Raw genomic sequence first — 24070 nt, forward strand, 5'->3', positions numbered from 1 at the left:
AAACATGTAAAACTACTAAACATGTAAAGCTACTAAACATGTAAAACTACTAAACATGTAAAGCTAAACATGCTCATAAGAATAAAACTATAACAGCATGCTGAAAGCAAATAAAACTAAACATGCTGAATAAACTAATAGCAAGAAACAAATAAAACTACTACTGAATGCTTCAAACAACAAGAAACTAAACTTTCTAATTCTAAACATATTTGAAGCTTGTTTCATTTGTTTCAAAACTTATACTTTAATACTTCAAAATAATAATAAACTTCTTTTGGGCCCGGCATTGTACCACTTAGCGCGCATTCTTAATAAGAATCGAGGTAGCTAATCCCGAAACTACTAAGATACTTCTAGGCCTTGTGCCTAGGGGCAACTTGGAGCCCATCCCTTGGACCTTGTGTCCGGTACATGCCCTTTAAAAGTAAAATACTTTATTTTTAACTATAACTTCTTTATACTTGCCCTTACTTGGCATTTAAGCAAACACCTTGTGTGCGCTTTTGATATTCAATATTCTGGAATTGAAATCAAGTCTAAACCTTAGTCTTTCTTGCTTATAGTTCTTAAAGATAGAAACTCATGCTTATGTAATAACAAAAAAACTAATAATTGCATGCTCAAGATATTCTAATAGCAAAAGAGACTAAAAAGTATCACTGTGCACATCTAATGACAAAGGGAACTGATCATGCTTAATTAGTAGCAAATAGAAAATTTCTCATGCTTTACTAACAGCAAGTGAAAACTAAACAGCAAGAAAATAAATCTAAACAGCAAAGGAAAGTCTAAACGACATGCTGAATCCATTCGAACTCCTTCTCCTCTTCTTTAACAAACAGATTCAAGAATAGAAACTTCAACTCATAGCGGTAAGTAAAGGTATCTGAAACTACTCCTCACTGTGACAAAATGAAATGAAGTCTACATGCTCTAAAGGACTAAACTACCTCATGCTCAGATTTAACAAAGAGATTAAATCTAAAGAAATCAACAAAGTGGAGCTAAGTGAAGTCAAATGAAGCAAAGTGTAGCAAAGTGAAGTGAAATCAACCTCACGGCAGCATTAATCCAGAAAATTCTGGAAATTTGCTAGAAATAGTTTTAACTAGAAATAGTCTCTAGCACTACTACTACAGCATATGCTAAATCTATCCTAAATGATAGTAGGGTGACCGGTACATTTTAAAAGTGCCAAGAAGAAGATCTTCTGGTTTTGAAACCCTTCTTGTATTGTTCTATTCAAAATCAACCATGCAGATATTAACCGAAATCAACCAAAGACAAGTATTAAAACAGGACAATGCTACCAACTGTAAAATGCCATATTTCCTGCTATAATTAAGTAGATCCCTTTAGGTGATTCACGACAGCAAAACTAATCCCATCATAATCCACAGAAATGCAGCAGATCATTGGGCGTGTTGAAACTGAATTACAAAGTAAATTAATTCACAGCAAAATCCTTTACTCAATGACTTACACGACATCTACACAAAAAGGAACCCAATCAGCGACTACATGGCACAAACTACCTCACGGCAGAAAACAAAATCCCTGATCATGCTTCACAGTAAAACTCGAACAAACAAGAAAACATCAAACGAATCGGAACTACTCCTACTGCAGGTGAGAAGCAACTCACCTCGCTGTTCTTGGACTTACAACCGAAAAGGAGGAGCTTCTAATGCTGCTAGGGTTTCGGATAGCTTGGATTTCGGCTCTTCTTCGTGCTCACAAGCTCTCCTCGACGATGGTGGTCGCACACGGGTGAAGACCGGCCGGAAAAAGCCTAGCTCCGTCGCCCTTTTCGCCTGAACAGGGAAGTCGCCGCCGCCGTTCGCGAGAGAGGAGGAGAGGTTCGGGTGAGAAAATTTTAGGGTTCGGGAAAAACTTAAAGCTCTTCTTATAACTAAGATTTTTATTAATTACTATACCTTAAATATAATCCATTCTTTCCTTAATTAACAAAACTCGCTGGCACAGCTGGTTAACTGGCTTTTAACCGAAACAAGAGGTCTCGGCTTCAATCCCTCAGCCGCGCACTTTTTCCTAATTTATTCCCTAATCATCAACTATGCTATAAACTTAATTCTCACCATATAAGGTTAACAAAACCGTGTAGCTCAGCTGGTTGGGCTGGTTGTGCTTAGGTCCGAGGAGCTGGGTTCGAAACCTAGCTTCTACAACTTTTTTTTTTTTTTTAACTTTCTCCTCTCGGTAAAAATACTAAACGGACTCCAAAAATTGCATAAAAATACTCTAAAAATTCCTAAAAATCTCTAGAATATTTTAAAAGTATTTCCAAATATTTTTATGGACTTTTAGAACTTGAAATAGGGAAAATTGGGTTGTTACAATTCCCCATACCTTATAAAAAGTTCGTCCTCGAACTTAGAACAATTCTGGATACTTCTGTCTCATACTGTCCTCACGCTCCCAAGTGATTTCCTCGTGCTTCTAGTTCTGCCAGATGACCTTCACTAGTGGTACTTCTTTGTTTCTTAGTCTCTTGACTGCTCTGTCCACTATCTGTGTAGGTCTGCTCTCATAACTAAGATCCTCTTGGATCCGCACTGACTGAGGCTCAATCACTTGACTAGGGTTGTGGAGACACTTCTTTAGTAGAGAGACATGAAATACATTATGTATTGCTGACATGTCTTGTGGTAAATCCAGGTTGTAAGCTACTTTCCCAATCCTTTCTGTGATCAGGTAAGGTCCTACATAACGAGGACTTAATTTGCCCTTCTTGCCAAATCTCATCACTCCCTTCATAGGAGCGACCTTGAGAAAAACTGAATCCCCTACTTGGAATTCAAGTGGCCTACGGCGTGTGTCAGCATAACTCTTTTGTCTACTCTGGGCAGTCTCAATTCTCTGTCTGATCTTCTAAATAGCCTGAGTAGTCTCATCTATCATCTCTGTCTGGATGCCCAGCTCTACTTCCATTTCTTTTCTTTCACCTGCTTCTTGCCAGCAAATGGGTGATTTGCACTTCCTGCCATACAACGCCTCATATGGTGCCATCTTGATGGTGGCCTGATAGCTGTTGTTGTAGGCAAACTCAGCTAAGTATAGATACTTGCACCAACTTCCCTTGAAATCTAGCACACAAGCTCTGAGCATATCTTCTAAAATCTGATTTACTCGCTCTGTCTATCCATCAGTCTGAGGATGGAAGGCTGTGCTGAACTTGAGTTTGGTGCCTAGTGCATTCTGAACACACTCCCAAAAATGAGAGGTGAAGTGCCCATCTCTATCAGACACAATAGATTTTGGAACTCCATGAAGTCTGATCACTTCCTTAGCATACAGTTGTGCCAACTGCTCTATAGAATGGGACACCTTGATGGCTAGAAAATGAGCAAACTTGGTCAATTTGTCCACTATTACCCATATTGCATCATATCCGTTCATGGTTCTTGGAAGACCTGTTATAAAGTCCATGGATATTTCTTCCCACTTCCACTCTGGTATTGGGAGAGGCTGTAGAACTTCTCCCGATTTCTGGTGCTCTGCTTTGACCCTCTGACATGTCAGGCAGGTACTGACATATTTTGCTACATCTCTTTTGAGTCCAGACCACCAGAACCTCTGTTTCACGTTTTGGTACATCTTGGTAGAACCAGGATGCATGGAGTATGGTGTTCTATGAGCTTCCTATAAAATCTTCCTTCTTAATTCCTCATCATTGGGAACATAAAGGCGGTTCCCCTGATAAAGAACTCCACTGTCTGATACTCGAAATTCTGTATCTTCTTCTCTTCGTACCCCTTGCTTGATCTTTTGGATATCTGGATCTTCACTTTGCTTTCTCTGTATATCCTCAAGCAAGGTAGACTCTAAGGTCAATGCAGAGAGTTGTCCATAAATAATTTCCATTCCAAAGTCTGACAACTCCTTCTGCAGTGGTAGGGCTAATGATGACAAAGACATCAAGGATGCACTGGATTTTCTGCTTAGTGCATCTGTCACTTTGTTAGCTTTTCCTGGGTGTATCACTTTCTATCACTTCCAACTGATGATACCCAGAGCACAGGTCTATTTTAGAGAACACTATTACCCTTTTTAGCTGATCATATAGATCATCTATTCTGGAATGAGGGTACATGTCCCTAACTGCTACTTTGCTCAGCGCTCTAAAATCTATGCACATTAGCATGGATCCGTCTTTCTTCTTAACGAACAACTCTGGAGTTTCCCGGGGTGAATGACTAGGGCGGATGAAACCCTTGTCAAGTAACTCCTGAAATTGTTCTTGTAGTTCTTTCAGCTCTGCTGGAGACATTCGGTACGGAGCTTTTGAAATTGACTCCACTTCTCTATTGGGAGGTAGTCCAGGTAGCCTTTCTGGAAATACCTTTGGATACTCACAGACCACCTGAACATCTTCCTGCTTGGGTCTTTCTTGTTCTTCTGTACTCCAGTTCTGATTACTTGACTGGGGTCTCCGTTTCCCCACTGTCTTGTCTTCTATCTTGACTGACTCGTGTTGCGTTTGTTGTGCCTTGTTGCTGTTCAAATAGTGCTCACTAATATCCTGCTGACCAGCTCTTCACCAATCTATGGTTGGTGAGTTTCACTACTCACATTAGGTGTTATTTCTGGTCTCAGCGTTAGGAGCATCAGTCTGACTCGTTCTTTCACTGTACTTACTAACTCTAGGCAAAGGTGAACTAGCCTATTAAATCTTTTAACCGCTTCTTCTACTGGTAGGTCATCTGGTCTAAATTCCATAAGCTCCTCATACTGTTTATTGGTGATCCGTTGACGGAAGACTTCTTCGTAAAACTCTATCTCGAAGTCAACCCAGCTCATCTGGTTGACTGCTCTCTTACTCTTAACTCGCTCCCACCACATACAAGCATCTCCAGATAGGCAGAAAGAGGCACACTTAACCTTCTTGACTTCTGGCCAGTCAAGAAGCTCCGTTGTGCTCTCTAGTGTTTTGAACCAAGCCTGGTCATCCCAGGGCTCAGTCGTGCCTGAGAAGCTCTCTAGTTTCAATTTCAGCCACTGTATGAGGTAAGCTTCTTGCCTTCTAAGTGTTGTGGCGACTTCTAGGGAAACTAATGGGACTTCAATCACCACTGGGGTCTCCACGTTAATGGTTGGGGGGAATGGGAGGAGCTGGCTTCTGATTGGTCAGATTGGCAATCACTTGTTGCTGCTCTACTACTTGTCTCTGGAGTTGGGTAACAACTTCAAAGAGATTGGGCTCAGTTGATCTAAGCTCTTCGTTCTCCTGATCTTGGTTCTTAGTACGAACGGTACGGGGATGTCCTATTCATGACATCTAGTTATGCAGAGAAAAAGACTTGATATCTCCTCTATCCTTTCTAACATACATACATATGGATCAAGAAAGGAGAAACCATAATTTCTATCTTACTTAAGTACTCATAAGCAATTACTCTGTACTGCAGTTAATAATAAGGAAAGCAATAAAGAAAGAACTTAAATACTTTCTTACTTGAAGACGGCAAGGATGATGCTGATGTGTGTGATGCTGGAGAATGGGAACTGCTTTGATACCAACTGTAACGACCACCCTTCTTACTACTACTACTACTCTCTAAGAGTGACCGTTACTTATCTACTACTTTACTTAACCGGTTTATTAAAAATCTCTAGGAAAACCCTACCGAAAAATTTCGGCAAAGTCTCCCCTGTACCGGTGACCGTTTCCATAATACAAGCATAATATACTCAGCCACAGGCGGCTGGAAATATATTTCAATCAACCACGCAGTTTAATAAGAAATGAAAACTAACCACAACCACGCAGTTTAATAATTCAAATCATGCAGATAATGAAAAACCGAAAACATAACTTCTTACTACATCCTTTCCTTATCAACTTAATAAGAAATCAAACTAAACAAATTCTTAAACTAAATGAGTTCTTTAGCTAAGTCCCAAGGACCTCCATAGTCCACACATCACACACTCCTCTTGCATCTCCTTGTCGCCTTCCTTCACTGTATCTTTTCTTTCCCTTTATCTGCAGTAGGAGGAAATGCAGTCTATAAGCATAAAGCTTAGTGAGCGCTATCTACTCACAAAAACTCGATATGCATGTATATAAATAAAAACATGCTAAATCTGAATGCTAACATATAAAACTACTCATGCTCATATATAGCAAAGGAAATCATGCTAACTGAAATGCTAATCATTGTATAGCTAAATATGCTCATAAACCAATAAGGGAAGCATACTAAACATGGAAAGCTACTAAACATGTAAAGCTACTAAACATGTAAAACTACTAAACATGTAAAACTACTAAACATGTAGAGCTAAACATGCTCATAAGAATAAAACTATAACAGCATGCTGAAAGCAAATAAAACTAAACATGCTGAATAAACTAATAGCAAGAAACAAATAAAACTACTACTGAATGCTTCAAACAACAAGAAACTAAACTTTCTAATTCTAAACATATTTGAAGCTTGTTTCATTTGTTTCAAAACTTATACTTTAATACTTAAAAATAATAATAAACTTCTTTTGGGCCCGGCATTGTACCACTTAGCGCGCATTCTTAATAAGAATCGAGGTAGCTAATCCCGAAACTACTAAGATACTTCTAGGCCTTGTGCCTAGGGGCAACTTGGAGCCCATCCCTTGGACCTTGTGTCCGGTACATGCCCTTTAAAAGTAAAATACTTTCTTTTTAACTATAACTTCTTTATACTTGCTCTTACTTGGCATTTAAGCAAACACCTTGTGTGCGCTTTTGATATTCAATATTCTGGAATTGAAATCAAGTCTAAACCTTAGTCTTTCTTGCTTATAGTTCTTAAAGATAGAAACTCATGCTTATGTAATAGCAAAGAAACTAATAACTGCATGCTCAAGATATTCTAATAGCAAAAGAGACTAAAAAGTATCACTGTGCACATCTAATGGCAAAGGGAACTGATCATGCTTAATTAGTAGCAAATAGAAAATTTCTCATGCTTTACTAACAGCAAGTGAAAACTAAACAGCAAGAAAATAAATCTAAACAGCAAAGGAAAGTCTAAACGACATGCTGAATCCATTCGAACTCCTTCTCCTCTTCTTTAACAAACAGATTCAAGAATAGAAACTTCAACTCATAGCGGTAAGTAAAGGTATCTGAAACTACTCCTCACTGTGACAAAATGAAATGAAGTCTACATGCTCTAAAGGACTAAACTACCTCATGCTCAGATTTAACAAAGAGATTAAATCTAAAGAAATCAACAAAGTGGAGCTAAGTGAAGTCAAATGAAGCAAAGTGTAGCAAAGTGAAGTGAAATCAACCTCACGACAGCATTAATCCAGAAAATTCTGGAAATTTGCTAGAAATAGTTTTAACTAGAAATAGTCTCTAGCACTACTACTACAGCATATGCTAAATCTATCCTAAATGATAGTAGGGTGACCGGTACATTTTAAAAGTGCCAAGAAGAAGATCTTCTGGTTTTGAAACCCTTCTTGTATTGTTCTATTCAAAATCAACCATGCAGATATTAACCGAAATCAACCAAAGACAAGTATTAAAACAGGACAATGCTACCAACTGTAAAATGCCATATTTCCTGCTATAATTAAGTAGATCCCTTTAGGTGATTCACGACAGCAAAACTAATCCCATCATAATCCACAGAAATGCAGCAGATCATTGGGCGTGTTGAAACTGAATTACAAAGTAAATTAATTCACAGCAAAATCCTTTACTCAATGATTTACACGACATCTACACAAAAAGGAACCCAATCAGCGACTACATGGCACAAACTACCTCACGGCAGAAAACAAAATCCCTGATCATGCTTCACAGTAAAACTCAAACAAACAAGAAAACATCAAACGAATCGGAACTACTCCTACTGCAGGTGAGAAGCAACTCACCTCGCTGTTCTTGGACTTACAACCGAAAAGGAGGAGCTTCTAATGCTGCTAGGGTTTCGGATAGCTTGGATTTCGGCTCTTCTTCGTGCTCACAAGCTCTCCTCGACGATGGTGGTGAAGACCGGCCGGAAAAAGCCTAGCTCCGTCGCCCTTTTCGCCCGAACAGCGAAGTCGCCGCCGCCGTTCGCGAGAGAGGAGGAGAGGTTCGGGTGAGAAAGTTTTAGGGTTCGGGAAAAACTTAAAGCTCTTCTTATAACTAAGATTTTTATTAATTACTATACCTTAAATATAATCCATTCTTTTCTTAATTAACAAAACTCGCTGGCACAGCTGGTTAACTGGCTTTTAACCGAAACAAGAGGTCTCGGCTTCAATCCCTCAGCCGCGCACTTTTTCCCAATTTATTCCCTAATCATCAACTATGCTATAAACTTAATTCTCACCATATAAGGTTAACAAAACCGTGTAGCTCAGCTGGTTGGGCTGGTTGTGCTTAGTTTTGAGGAGCTGGATTCGAAACCTAGTTTCTACAACTTTTCTCTTTTTTTTTTTTTTTTTTTTTTTTTTAACTTTCTCCTCTCGGTAAAAATACTAAACGGACTCCAAAAATTGCATAAAAATACTCTAAAATTTTTTAAAAATCTCTAGAATATTTTAAAAGTATTTCCAAATATTTTTATGGACTTTTAGAACTTGAAATAGGGAAAATTGGGTCGTTACAATCTTAAATAAATTCGCTACCTTTTCTAAACAGACAAATCCAACATCAACTTATCCCTTTTATAATCTAATATTCTGTTAACTCCTTAAATAAACTTTTCTAACTTTTCTAAACAGACAAATCCAACATCAACTTATCCCTTTTATAATCCAATATTCTGTTAACTATCTTAAATAAATTCGCTACCTTTTTTAAATAGATAAATCCGTTTGCACACCTGGTCAGCCTGGTTTTGACCGAGTCAAAGGTCGTGGGTTCAATTCTTGGCTTGGATATTTTTTTGTCGAAACTTCCTTCGTTTAGTAAAAATACTAAACGACCTCCAAAAATTACATAAAAATACTCTAAAAATTTCTAAAAATCCCTAGAATATTTCTATAGCATTTTTAAATATTTTAAAATTACTTTTAGGACTCTAATTGAGGAAATTTGGGGTGTTATATGATTAATGTTTGGGTTGAATCGATCGATTTTAGTTACATTTAAATTAATTAAGTTTTTATTAATTAAATTAGTTTTGTTAAGTAATGTAGGATTTTCATTCTTTTTTAAATTCATAGTACAATTCAAACAAGAAGGATCTAAAGTATGCAAATTTTCATATAATTTAAATTTATTTACCATAATTGCTCCCCTTGAATCCTTGGGTCTTCTCCCCCGACATTGAGATTTGTAGTGTCCCATCTTTTTGCACTTGAAACATTCGATACGGTCCTTCATTTTCCGGACTCTAAGCATCGGTTCCTCCTTTGCCTCCGGTTGTGCAGATTGATTCATTGGGCATTTATTTTTATAGTGTCCTTTTTCACTGCAATGAAAACATGTTATATAACCTTAAATTTAGAATTGACAATTTTACCTTCTGAATCCTCATTAGGATTCTCCCCCTTGACCATTGCCATTTCAGATTCAGGCTCGTGCATTTGGTCGGACTTAGGTTTGGATTTGGACACTTGTTCTAACTTGAGTTCGGATCCATCAACCTCCTCCTCAGCCACTAGAGTGATAAAGTTGATTTGGTCTTGTTCTTCTAGATCTGGCTCTGAGGATAGCTCTTTGGATTCGGACTCAGACTCGGATTCGAACTCACTTTCGTCTTGATCTTCTAGCCTCGATGGAGTCTCGTGAAGTTCGATCAATTTGGTCCACATCTCGAATGCGTTCTTGTAATCTTCTAATTAACACAAAACTTTATTAGGCAAAATACTAATTAAAATGTCTATTACCTTTGTGTTTACTTCTGAGTTTTGAGAAGGTTGTCTCAGTGCGATCCAGTTGTCAAAATTGTTGCTTCTAACGAAGTATTCCATCATTTTCCTCCAATAATTGAAGTAGACTTGATCGTACGGTGGAGGGTCGTAGATACTTCACCCTTCTTGATATGACATCGACATTCTTGCAATCAAAGAATTAAAAGAAAAATATTTCCAAGACTTTCGTCTTGGGATTAGTAGTGCGGGAAAAAAGAGAATGAAAGAAAATTCAAAAAATAAATAAATGAAAGAAAAGTTTTAAAAGTGCTTTGAAAAATGGTTAAGTAATTTTAGAGTTTACGAGGCTCTGATACCAATTGTTGTTGTTGTTAATGTTGTTGTTTTTGTTTTATTATTGTTTTATTGTTGTTGTCTTATAAATTGAAGCTCGAGGTCTGAAGCTGTAGAACACTTCCTGATTATCTCAAAACTCTTCTTTGCTAGCGGACCGTGCTACAAGTTCTCTACGACTCTTCAAGCTACTCCGTCCGGAAGTACCGACCGAGCTTCAACCTTCACTTACTATTGTCGGTATACTTTATTTGTATTGCACTTAAATTCATATAAGATAGTAGGATTGTTACTATCTTATAGCTTGTATCTGTACGATCTGCTTCTTTCCGAGGATTTCGGAAAGAAGGGTTATAGTGGATTGCCCATCGATACGGTCAAGGATCACGGGCCTTCGAGTAGGAGTCGACCTAGACATCGAACGAAGTAAACGAACTAGTCTTTCATTTTACTTTCTGCTGCACGACTCTGTTTTCTAAAGTAAAAGAAAAGTTTTGAAAAGCGCGATATTCACCCCCCCTCTATCGCACTCATCCGATCCAACAATTCTCAAATGATGTAAAACTTGAAACATTCTCAAGATATTCCTAAGGTATTTTGAAAGATAATAATAAGATGTAATTAGGTTTTCAAATTGAACATGCATCAAGAATATTTTGAAAAATATTGATTCTTAGTGTCAAAAATTCTTTTGAAGAAGTTTTCAATATCATTTTCAAGATAAAATATTTCAAGGCTAATTTAAAAATATTTTCAAGGATTTTACTAAGATATTCCAAGGCTTAAAATATTTTTTGCAAAACCAAGATATGAATGCATTCAAAAAATATTTATCAAGGAATAAGAATGTCATAAAAATAATTTTCAAAAAGATTTGCAAAGAGTTTTTCAAAGTATGAAACATAAAGTTTTAAAGGAATTTTCAAAGTATTTTTTAATCTATGATTTTTCAAAAAGTATGAGTTTGAAAAATATGATTTTGAAAAGATAATGCTTGAAAAAATAATTTTGTAAAAGTAATTTTCAAAAAGTATTTGATTAAGAGATTTTAAGATAATTTTCAAAAAGATTTGTAAAGAAGTTTTATCAAGCATTTTTCAAAGAGTGTTTTGAAACATTTTTCAAAATATGTTTTCAAAAGTAAGATTTTGAATAATCCATGAAAAATATTTTTTAAAAAATATGTCCTTCAATAAACTCGCTCCCCCTTAATCAGACACTCTTTTTAGATATCCTTGTTACCTACAAGGAAGATATTCCTAGATGTGTCTAAGGGTCATGGTTGATTTAAAGATTTAAAAACTTATGTGGTGAATTACAATAATATATATATATATATATATATATATATATATATATATATATATATATATATATATATATATATATATATATATATATATAATATACCCAATCAATCATCAATCAAAATTTGAAAATATTTCTTAAGAAAATAGATATATAAGTTTTCAAAACATTTTAAATTTAATTTTTCTTAGCATCTCACCCATTCTAAATTTTCAAGTATGGTAATCCTACAATTGTGTGAGATGACTTTATTGATTTTGAGTTTGTTGAAATTTAAATTGAATTTTAGTTGAACTTTGATTATGTTAATTTAATTTTTGGGTTAAAATGAATTATTAAGATGAATTAATGGTAACATTATTTGAATTTATAAGTTAATGTTTAGTTTAGAAATTTTAAAGTTATTTGTTAAAGTTAATTAGCTAATTAAGGATTAATTAAGTTGATTAGGTTAAGAATTGTTTTTAATAGTTATGGTTATAGGTTGATTGTTAGATTAATGATTGATTTTAATTTAAAAATTAGTTTTAATTTAGTATGATTATTTATTTATAATTAATTAAAAATTTGATTTATAATTGTTAGATTAATTATTGCTTATTTCAATTAAGGTTGATTATAAGTTTCATAATTAATAGTTATGGATTAATTGATTATGAATTTAATTAGTTTCTTAGAAATTAATTAGGTAAAGATTTTAGAATTAGTTTTAATTAATTTTGTTTAAGGTTAAAGTAGTTAATTTGTTTGATTAAAGTTAAGATTTAAAGTTGAAATTTATTAAGATTTAGTTAAGTGTATTAAGTTAAATTGTAAAGTTAATATAATTAAGTTAAACTTATTAATTTTAATATTGATTAAGGTTAAAGTATTTTAGTCATTAAAGTCTATTAGTTAATGATTAGAGTTAATCAATTAATAATTAATTTAGTTTTAATTTAAAGTTGATTTAGTTTGCTTTTAAATTACACTTGAGTTAATTTAAGTGTAAGTTTAGTTTAAATTAAGTTTAGTTTAATTTAAATTTAAATTAATTTGAGTTTTAATGAAGTTTGAATTAAATTTTAATTAATTTAAAGTTGTAATTAATTTTGGATTTTAACTAATTTGAAGTGTTTTTAATTTTACATTTAAATTTTATTAGGTTATTATAATTAGGTTTAATATTTGAATTAAATTTGATTTAATGTTTTTTAAATAATTTTGATTAAATTTAAAATATTTTTTAATTAAATTTAATTTAATTGAATAAGTATTTTGAAAAAGGTTATTGAACGCATGTTAGATTCAAACTTATCTTTGAGTTAATCAAGCAGACTTTCTAGGGATAAGTTTTCAGTTCAGTGGCGAGACATTTGACCTTCTTGTGTATCAACGGTGGACCACTTGCTGAATACTTTCCAAAATAGTCCTGTCCAAAAAACTTAATACTAAATTTTGGTCTAACTAGTCCATGTTTGATTAGGGTAGCTTCGGTCAGATCCGCTAAGTCTAGTGCACCAGGTAGAATATACAAGATTCAACCTAGACATACCTTCGACAAAGCTTCCTTGACGTACTATCATCCCAATCCATTCTGATGCTATGTTATTAGGGTTTGGTAAACCTTTTTAACTAACCGTTCTAAATTAAGAGACGATGCATGACATTTTATATAACAGATAAGTATGCATGATCATGACAAGTCAAATAATTCAAAATAATTCAAACAAGGAATGGATGATACCAATAGTTGTTGTTGTTAATGTTGTTGTTTTTGTTTTATTATTATTTTATTGTTGTTGTTTTAATATTTTTAGTATTATTGTTGTTGTTTAAATATTATTATTTTATTTATTATTATTGTTATTATTATTATTAATTAGTTTAATAATTAAAGGGTACATGATTATAATTAGGTTTTGGAAAGTTTTGTTTTAGATTTGATTTTGATTTATAACTTAAATCTAGATTTTGTGAGTTAATAAAATTATTAATAATGTTTTCTAATTTATCAATTTTATTTTTTAAAACATTATTTAGTTTTTCTAGTTTTCTAAAATTTGATTTTGTATTTAATTTATGGTTTAGTTTATTATTTTTAGTTGAATTTTGTTTATTGTTAATTAATTTTAGATAATTATTATTTTGATTTAAATTTAAATTATCTTGAATAAATAAATTTTGATTAACTAATCTGGGTCTTGATTAAGGTTTGGGTTGATTTGATCAATTTTAATTTTATTTGAATTAATTAAGTTTTTATTAATTATATTATTTTTGTTAAGTAATGTTAATGTAGGATTTTCATGCATTTTTAATTTCATAATACAATTCAAATAAGAAGGATCTAAAGCATACAATTTTTCATGTAACATAAATTGTTTTACCTTAATTGCTCCCCTTGGATCCTTGGATCTTGTTTCTGGGCATTGAAATTTGTAGTGCCCCATCTTTTTGCACTTGAAACATTCGATGTGGTCTTTCGTTTTCCGGACTTTAGGCATCGGTTCCTCCTTTGCCTCCGGTTGTGCAGATTGATTCATCGGACATTTACTTTTATAGTGTCATTTTTCACTGCACTTAAAACATGTTATATGAACCTTAAATTTAGAATTGACAATTTTACCTTCTGAATCCTCATTAGGATTCTCCCCCTTGACCATTGCCATTTCAGATTCATGCTCGAGAATTTGGTCGGACTTAGGTTCGAGTTTGGACACATGTTCTGACTCGAGTTTGGATCCATCAACCTCTTCCTCAACCACTAGTGCGATGAAGTTGATTTGGTCTTGTTCTTCTAGATCTGGCTCTAAGGATAGCTCTCCAGATTCAGACTTGGATTTGAACTCACTTTTGCCTTGATCTTCTAGCCTCGACGGAGTCTCGTGAAGCTTGATTAATTTGGTTCACATCTCGAATGCATTCTTGTAACCTTCTAATTGACACAGGACTTCATTAGGCAAAATATTTATCAACATATTTATTACCTTTGTGTTTGACTCTGAGTTTCGAGAAGGTTGTCTTAGCACAATCCAATTGTTGAAATTGTTGCTTCCAACGAAGCATTCCATCATTTGCCTCCAGGAATTGAAGTAGACTTGATCGTATGGTGGAGGATCGTAGATACTTCGCCCTTTTTGATATGACATCGACATTCTTGCAATTAAAAAATTAAAAGAAAAATATTTCCAAGACTTTCGTCTTGGGATTAGTAGTGTGGGAAAAGAGAATAAGAGAATGAAAGAAAATTCAAAAATAAATGAAAGAAAAGTTTTAAAAGTGCTTTGAAAAATGGTTAAGTAATTTCAGAGCTTACGAGGCTCTAATACTAATTGTTGGATCGGATGAGTGCGATAGAGGGGAGGGGTGAATATCGTGCTTTCTAAAACTTTTCTTTTTCTTTTAGAAACCAAAATCGTGCAGCGTAAAGTAAAATGAAAGACTAGTTCGTTTACTTCGTTCGAAGTCTAGGTCGACCCCTACTCGAAGGTCCGTGATTCTTGACCGCACCGATGGACAAGCCACTATAACCCTTCTTTCCAAAATCCTCGGAAAGAAGCAGATCGTATAGATACAAAGATATAAGATAGTAACAATCCTACTATCTTATATGAATTTAAATGCAATATAAAAATATAACGATGATAGTAAGTAAAGGTTGAAGCTCGGTCGGTACTTCCGAACGGAGTAGTTTGAGGAGTCGTAGAAGACTTATAGCACGGTCCACTTGCAGAGATGAACTTTGAGATGATCAGAAAATAGTATTATTCAGCCTCAGATCTCGAGCCCTTTTTATAAGTATCTTTGAGGTTCGGTCGACCGATCTGTTGGTTAGTCCTAGGAATACGTACCGGTTCCACTATACAAAAATTTTTGTACAAGTGTCGAACCTTTCCTTAAATAACCTATTGTGTTCTTTAGAAGTTAAATTAGGAATCGCAGATGGAACTTAACATCATTGATTCCAAATTTAACTTATCTGTTCTTAATGGTTTAGATTTGAATCGCAAGCGGTACTTAACACTATTGATTCAAATCTACCTAAGTTATTAATTCCATAAATATTAATTTCCAAAATTGGCTTCCAGGACTGCATGGTGAGGCACATGGCTTTCTTGGATATGGGAGCAACCACCACCGCCTAGGCAAAGCCTTTAAAGGAAAGCTAATATTTATTTCCTTAAATAACTCTAGGTTAACAAAAAAGAACAATCGAATCACAAATTCGAAAAAGAAGAAAACACAAACTTGAAAAATTATTTCGAAAAACTAGATCTAATTACCTCTTGTATTTAGAATTCTTACAAAGAAAATAACTAGTATGATGCGGAAGAAAATTACTAGTTATACATTCTCTTTGTAAGCTAATGACCTCGAGATCTTCTGCCGTATTCCTCGCCTCACCTTGGACGTCGTGTGGGTGACGATCCTCCAAGATGAACACCACCCAAAAGAGCTCCTCCTCTTCTTCTTAAATCCGGCCACCAACACCACCAAGGAGAAGAGAGCAAAGGGAAAGGGAGAAGGAAGAGGGCCGGCCACCAAGAGGTCTCCAAGCAAGAGAATAAGAATTGTATCTCATGATGCCCGCTCACCCCTTCTTTTATATTACTTGCCCAAGGTAAATAAGGAAAAACCTTTTACAAAAAATAAAATCATCCAAAAGTTTTTCCTTTTTCCTTTTTATTTTTCCTTTTCTTTCCTCTTGATTGAATCAATCACCAATCAATGGTTGTGATCAATCCTATTTGGTTTAGGATTGGGATTGGCCGACCCCTTGCTTGGACACCAAGCAAGGTGGCCGACCACCATATTTAGGAAAGAAAAATAATTTTTTTTAATAAAATTTTACAAGAAGAAAACTTTTATAAAATTTTACAAGCTCTCTTTTCTAGAGTTAAAAAAGGAAAGTTTTAAAAATTAAAACCATGTTTTAAAATTTAAAACTTCTCTTATAAGATTTCCTTTTTTAACATGATAATAGAAAATTTTAATTTTAAAACTTATCTCCCTTTTTTTTTCTTAAACCATGAGGATGGTTAAAAAAGGAAAGTTTTAAAACTTTTAAAACTCTCTATTAAAACATGTGGCCTAATTCAAATAAGGATAGTTTTAAAAATTAAAATCTCTCTTTTAAAACTTATAGTTTTCTACAAAGAGAAGATTTTAAAAATTCAAAATACCCCTCCTATTTGAATTAATCTTGGCCGACCCCTACATGCTTGGTCACAAGCAATAGGGTCAGCCCCTATAAAGAGGATGTGGCCGACCCTTGCTTGGTCACCAAGCATTGGACTGGCCCACTTCTTGGACACCAAGAAGAGCCTTACATTTGGATGGACTTGAGGATATAATGAGGCTACGACAGGGACCTAGAGGAGAAATTGGTTTTGGCCTTCCGATGAGCTTGAGTATCCTGTGTTCGCCCCGAATACACAACTCAAGTTCATTGATAATAACTCATTCCACTAGAGAGTTATTACCGCACTACCGTACCAATCCCAAATTACATTATGGGCTCCTTCTTATCATGAGTGTGTTAATCTCCCTGTGTTTAAGATTATGAATGTCCACTAATTAAGTAAGTTACTGACAACTCACTTAATTAATATCTAGCTCCAAGAGTAGTACCACTCAACTTCATTGTCATGTCGGACTAGGTCCACCTGCAGGGTTTAACATGACAATCCTTATGAGCTCCTCTTGGGGACATTCTCAACCTAGATAACTAGGACATAGATTCCTTCTATAATCAACAACACACACTATAAGTAATATCATTTCCCAACTTATCGGGCATATTGATTTATCGAGCTAAACCTCACCCTTTGATAAGTCAAAGAAATAAATATTAAATATATGTGCTTGTTATTATATTAGGATTATGAGCACACACTTCCATAATAACTAAAGTTTAGTTCTTTTACTAAGTTAGTACAAAAAGAACATACCTAAATGGTCCTACTCAATACACTTAAAGTGTATCAATGTAATTTATTAGTTAAGATAAACTAATACTTAATTACACTACGACTATTATGATAGTTTGATCCTTTCTATCTTAGTCGCGAGCAACTGTTTATAATTTATAGAGAACCGACAACATGATCTTCTGAGTGTGACACCACACTCCATGTTATCTACTATATAAATTAATTGAACAAATTACATTTAACAAATAAATGCAGATATTGACCAATGTGATTCTTTTATTTCAACAAATAAATATTTACAAAAGCTAGGCTTTTAGTATACACTCTAACACGATCCCTCTGTTCGGTCAACTAAACCAGCTCCCTTCCTTCCTGGCTGGAGTCTGACGCTGGTTTGATCTTTTGCATTAACTGGTCATTAAGGGTTCGGTCGACCGATCTCTCTTTTCGGTCGACCGAATATGCTCCTTCCCTGTTCGTCGAGATTTGCCACGATCCTCATTTAATGCTGCTTTAATGTTGATTGGTTCGGTCGACCAATCAACCCTATTTCCTTTTGCTTCTGATCGATGCTGATTTTGTGCTAAGTCATCAGGTTCCGTCGATCGATCTTACTTATCGATCGACCGATCAAGACTTGATCTGATTCAGTCTATTCTGGTCTGATCTAATCACTGCTTTGACCTCTCCTTGTTCGGTCAACCTATTCACTGGTTCGGTCGACCGATCCAGCCGGACCTACAAAACAGTGTTAGACAAAACATCCTACAAAACAGATGTTAGCACAATAATATTATAATGCATGAGTAATATAAAAGGCAGTAGAACTATCTTGATCTCAACTTGGAAACCTTCCCGGTTTCTTCATTTGGATCAGCGACCTTAGGTTGTTCCTTTTAGGAACACGACCTCACTGTCACTCCTCCAGTTGCTTACCTCAACTTACCTGCCAAACATTGGTCTTTCAGACTTGTTTGGGTTTTCTCTGCTTAGTGTCTGATCACCTGATCCACTAAGGCCTTTCTTGCAATACTACATTAGCCAGCAGCAATAATAGTAATACAGAATACAATGGTAAACCTAAACCTAGATTTACCGAGATCCGTTGGTTCGGTAGACCGCGCGCAGTTGATCAAAAACCATCCGATCAACCTTTCTTGGAGTTCACTCTTCCAGGACTTCTCATTACCTAAGGTTATCTCCCCCTAGGTTTTTCACCACTTGGTTTTACTCACCAAAATTCAGTATTTGGCTACCCAGGGATCAGGTCCTCCAGACCTATCCACCTGGCTTCCACGATATACTGAGATTTCCCTTGCCTCAGTATTCGGCTACCTAGGGATCAGGTCCTCCAAACCTATCAACCTGGCTTCCACGATATACCAAGATTTCTCTTGCCTAGCTTCCAACTAGGACTTCCCTTGCCTAGCCTACAACTAGGACTTCCCTAGATCAAGCTCCATACTTAAACATACTTAAATATATTTGTCTGACATTAAAACCTTGGAGGTCGATTGCACCAACAATATGTTCTTGGCTTTTAGTTAAATCATGAGCTTAAATAAATTTCTCTCTTTAGTTTCAGTGCAATTTGTAACTGCCAACATTAATAACATCCCAACACTAACCGGTTCAAATTTTTCTGAATGGAAAGAATACGCGACCGTAGTCTTAGGCTGCATGAACTTAGACTATGCATTAAGGAATGATCATCTCGCACCTCTAACCAGTGCTAGCACTATAAAGCAGAGGGCTGAATTTCAGTTGTGGGAGAAATCAAATCACATGTGTCTGAGTATCATGAAGCTTTCCATACCGACACCAATAAAGGGCTTAATAACTGAGGGAAGAGATGCTAGGAGTTTTTGAACCAATTGATAGACCGATTCACCTCAAATGAAAAGGTTGAGACTACCATACTTCTTATGAAGTTGGTAACCATGCGATATACTAGAAAAGGAAATATAAGGGAGAGACTAAGGCTTGAGATACCTGAAAGTGCTCACCTAGCATCTAGATCTCAAGGTTCAAGCAAGAAGAGAAAGAGGATCAACAAAGGAAAAGGAAAATAAACTGCAGATTTTGGAAGCAATGGCCATAAGGAGCACAAGAAGCAGGATAAGGAATCCACTTGTTTCATTTGCAAGAAGAAAGGTTATATGAAGAAAGACTGCCTCAAGTACGCCAACTAGCGTGTAAAGAAAGGTAAACTTCTCAACTTTGTTAGTTTGGAAGTCAATCTAGCTATTGTACCCACTGACACTTGGTGGATAGATATCGATTCTACTACTCACATAAGTGTTTCTATGTAGGGTTGTCTCAGGAGTCGACTTTCGCTTGATAGTGAAAGATACATTTATACAGGAAATGAAAAGAAGGCTAAAGTTGAGTCGATTGGTGTTTTTAGGCTTTATTTAGGAATCAATGTTTTTCTGGATTTAGAAAATACATTTATTGTATCATCTTTTTGACGGAATTTAATTTCAATTTCTTGTTTAGACAAATCCAGTTATTCTTGGTCATTTATAAATGAAAATTTTAATATATATTTTTTTAATTCAGTGTTGGTTGATAATGGTTTCTTGGTTGATAAACTTTATAAATTGAACACCTTTACTCCTATAGTTGACAACGTGATAATGCATAGTATAGGTACGCAACATAAATGGACTAACGAGAGTTCTTCCATGTTGTGACATAGGTGTTTAGGACATATATCAAAACAACGCCTAGAAAGGTTAATGTCACATGGAATTCTCGATTCCCTTGACATGTCAGATTTTGATGTTTGCATAGAGTGTATCAAGGGAAAGACTACTAACAAAAGGAGTAAGGGGGCTAGTTGTTGTAGTGATGTTTTGGAGCTAATACATACGGATATTTGTGGACCATTCCCTAAGACATCTTGGAATGGTTACACATATTTTATTAGCTTCATAGGCAACTATTCCAGATTTGGCTATCTGTACCTTATTCATAAGAAATCGCAATCTTTGGACATGTTCAAAATTTTCAAAGCTGAAGTTGAACTTCAACTAGGTAAGAAAATTAAAGCTATCCGATCCAACCGTGAAGGTGAATATTACGGTCGATATGATGGATCAGGTGAACAACGTCTAGGACCTTTTGCGAATTACCTTGTTGAGTGTGGAATTATGCCTCAGTATACCATGCCTGGTACACCCAATCAGAATGGTGTAGCTGAGCGTCGCAATCGAACCCTAAAAGACATAGTAAGAAGTATGACAGCTTTCACTTCTCTACCAGAGTCCTTATGGGGTGAAGCACTCAAGACTGTAGTTTACCTACTTAATAGAGTACCTAGTGAGGTAGTAACTAAAACCCCATTCGAGATGTGGATGGGTAAGAAGCCTAGCATTAGGTACTTACACATCTGGAGTTGTCCAGCTGAAGCTAGGTCTTACAAGCCTAATGAAAGGAAATTGGACTCAAGAATGGTTAGCTGAAATTTTATAGGATACTCTGAGAAGTCAAGAGGGTATAAATTTTATGATCCCTCTAATAGATCCTTCTTCGAAATGGAAAATGCCAAGTTCATTGAGGACAGTGGGAGTAATAAAATTAGGGAAGTATCTTTTAAGGAAAGCATTGGTGATTCTCTTGTGGTTACTACTAGTGCGATCAGTAGCGGTATGGTTACCATACCACACATTATGAGTATCACACATCCAGTGAGTGTAGTGAACCAAGATATTTCCATGACATTTCCAATGCAATTGGAGGAACCTGCCACTGAAATTGAAGTATTGCCTCATATTGATGAGCAAGTACCTCAACTACCTCAAACACAAGTACCTTTAAGACGATCCACAAGGGAACGGATAACCACGAATTCTCGTGATTATGTTTATCTCCAAGAGCATGATTTTGACATACGGTTGGAGAGTGATCCTATATCTTTCTAAGAAGTCAAACCATGCTCTAACCCTGAAAGGTGGATTAACGCCATGCAAGAAGAGTTGAAGTCTATGGCGGACAATGACGTTTGGGAATTTGTCGATTTGCCTAAAGGAAAGAAGCCTGTTGGCTATAAATGAATATTTAAAATCAAATGGGATTCAAGGGGTAATGTCGAAAAGTATAAGGCTCGTCTTGTTGCCAAGAGATTCACTCAGAAAGAAGACATTGATTACAAGGAGACTTTCTCACCTGTGTCGACGAAAGACTCCCTTAGGGTAATAGCACTTGTAGCTCATTATGATTTGGAGCTAAATCAAATGGACGTAAAGACTGCATTCCTCAATGGAGACATAGAGGAGTCTATATATATGGTGCAACCAGAGAACTTTGAGTCTAAAGACTCAAAGTGCCTAGTATGTAGATTAAAGAATTTCATTTATGGTTTAAAATAGACATCCCATCAGTGGTACCAAAAATTTGATCAATTGGTTATCTCATTTGGATTTAAAGAGAACCCCGTTGATCATTGCATATATGTCAAGTTTAGTGGGACCAAGTTTGTTATACTTGTTTTGTATGTGGACGATATGTTGCTGGCGAGCAATAATAAGGATCTACTACTTCAAATTAAGTCATTTCTATCTGGAAATTTTGAAATGAAAGATCTTGATGAAGTATCATTTGTTTTAGGTATACAGATCTATCGTGATTGTTCAAGAGGTATTCTTGGACTTTCACAATAGATCTATATTGAAAAGGTGCTTATAAGATATGATATGCAGAACTGTACACCCAGTGACACACCTGTGTCAAGAGGTGACAAGTTCAACTTGCAACAGTGTCCATGGCTTGAATTTGAAATAAAGGAGATGGAGTAATTCCCATATGTGTCAGCAGTGGGAAGTCTCATGTATGCACAAGTTTGTACTCGACCAGATATAGTATTTAAAGTGGGGATGTTAGGAAGATATATTAGTAACCCAAGATTGTCACACTAGAAAGCGGTAAAGAGAGTGATGCGGTATTTGCAAAGAACTAAAAGACATATGCTCATGTATCGGAGATCAAATCACTTGGAGGTGATTGGATATTCAGACTCTGATTTTACTGGATACTTGGATAGCAGGAGGTCCACTTCGGGCTATATATCTTTATGCTTGCTGGAGGGGCTATATCTTGGAAGAGCGTCAAGCAAACGCTAGTAGCCACTTCTACTATGGAGGCAGAGTTAGTAGCATGCTACGAAGCATCCAATCATGAGATTTGGCTGCGGAACTTCATCATAGCATTACAGATTGTTGATGGTATTGACAGGCCACTGAGGATCTACTGTGATAATAAAATCGTAGAACTTTATGCCAAGAACAACCGTAGTTCGTTGAAGTCTAAACACATCGACATCAAGTTTCTAGCGGTTAAAAAAAGAGTTCAGAATTGTCAGATTATGGTAGAGTACATCAGAACAGATTCTATATTAGCCGATCCACTTACTAAAGGCTTGGTGCCTAAGGTGTTTCATGCGCATATTGTGAATGAGAGTTCTTCTTATGGAAGAAGAACTCATCGAGTAGGAGTTTGTATTTATTTTTATTGCTCTATGTTGATTAATAAAGACAAACATTTATTTTGATTATTGTACGTACTTTAAGTTCAAAACATTAATGGAAATTTATATGTTTGTTTGACACTCTGACTGTGATATCATCATTTACTACTGCTGTTTAGCATTTGCTGTTTGTAAATATGATAAAGATTCCTTTTGGAATTATAAAGTTGATCATGATTTGCTATTACAGTTTAACATAAAGTATTTTGTAAATATGATTTGACCTCTTTTGAGGTCATCTTAGGACCAGTTGGAAATTGACATGAATTGATCATATTTCATGTAATTTCCACTCTACACATCCATATCTTGATCTATGTCATTAATGACATTGGTATTATGATTACTGTTGGGGCTTGTTACGATCATATATATATAATAGCTATGACCTCTTTAGTCTTATACCAATGAAGTTAATGCACCAGATTGTTTACAGGGGTATTTTGTATCAATAAAGTTTGATATCAACTAAAATTTTACTTGTATTTCACATACAACTCACATATAGCCCAAGTGGAAGATTGATGGATATAATTATCCCTATTAGGTGGATTTATTTGTAAATTGCACACGTGAATACGATACCCACCCTTTAAAGTGATTTAACTTATATATAGTGGGTTTCAAGTAATTGGATGTGGATCTCATATGTGTAGAACCTATAGTCCCGTATCTATTATTATCTATTTGTTGATAGTAGATGTTCAGTATATATATGGACTTATAGTCTCACATCTATTATTATCGATGAACTGATAATAGATGTGCACTATATAATGGGTTGGCTCCTAGAGGATTAGGACATCTTTGAGACGTCTCTTCGTTCCCCATTGACGAAGAGGATTCGGTGCCGTCAACCTTAACTCCTCCGGAAGACCCTTCTTCTTCTTCTTCTTCTTCCGCAGGATTACTGGATCAACGTGCTCTACACAAAGAACAATGACAATTCCGCTGCATTCAGGTTCTTTGTAATTACATTATTTACTTTCTTATGTCATGTTTTCGATGAAACGAGATCCATGCTCATATGTTCTTAATTTTTCTATTCGAATTCTTATTTTGATTCCTTAGAATTCATACCACTTAGATTTTTATAAGAACTATCATCGAACACTTGAATTACTCTAAGAAAAAAAAGGCACATCTTCAAAGAATAGTGGAT

The sequence above is a fragment of the Zingiber officinale genome, chromosome 1B, assembly GCF_018446385.1.
Source record: "Zingiber officinale cultivar Zhangliang chromosome 1B, Zo_v1.1, whole genome shotgun sequence".
Taxonomy (NCBI): Eukaryota; Viridiplantae; Streptophyta; class Magnoliopsida; order Zingiberales; family Zingiberaceae; genus Zingiber; species Zingiber officinale.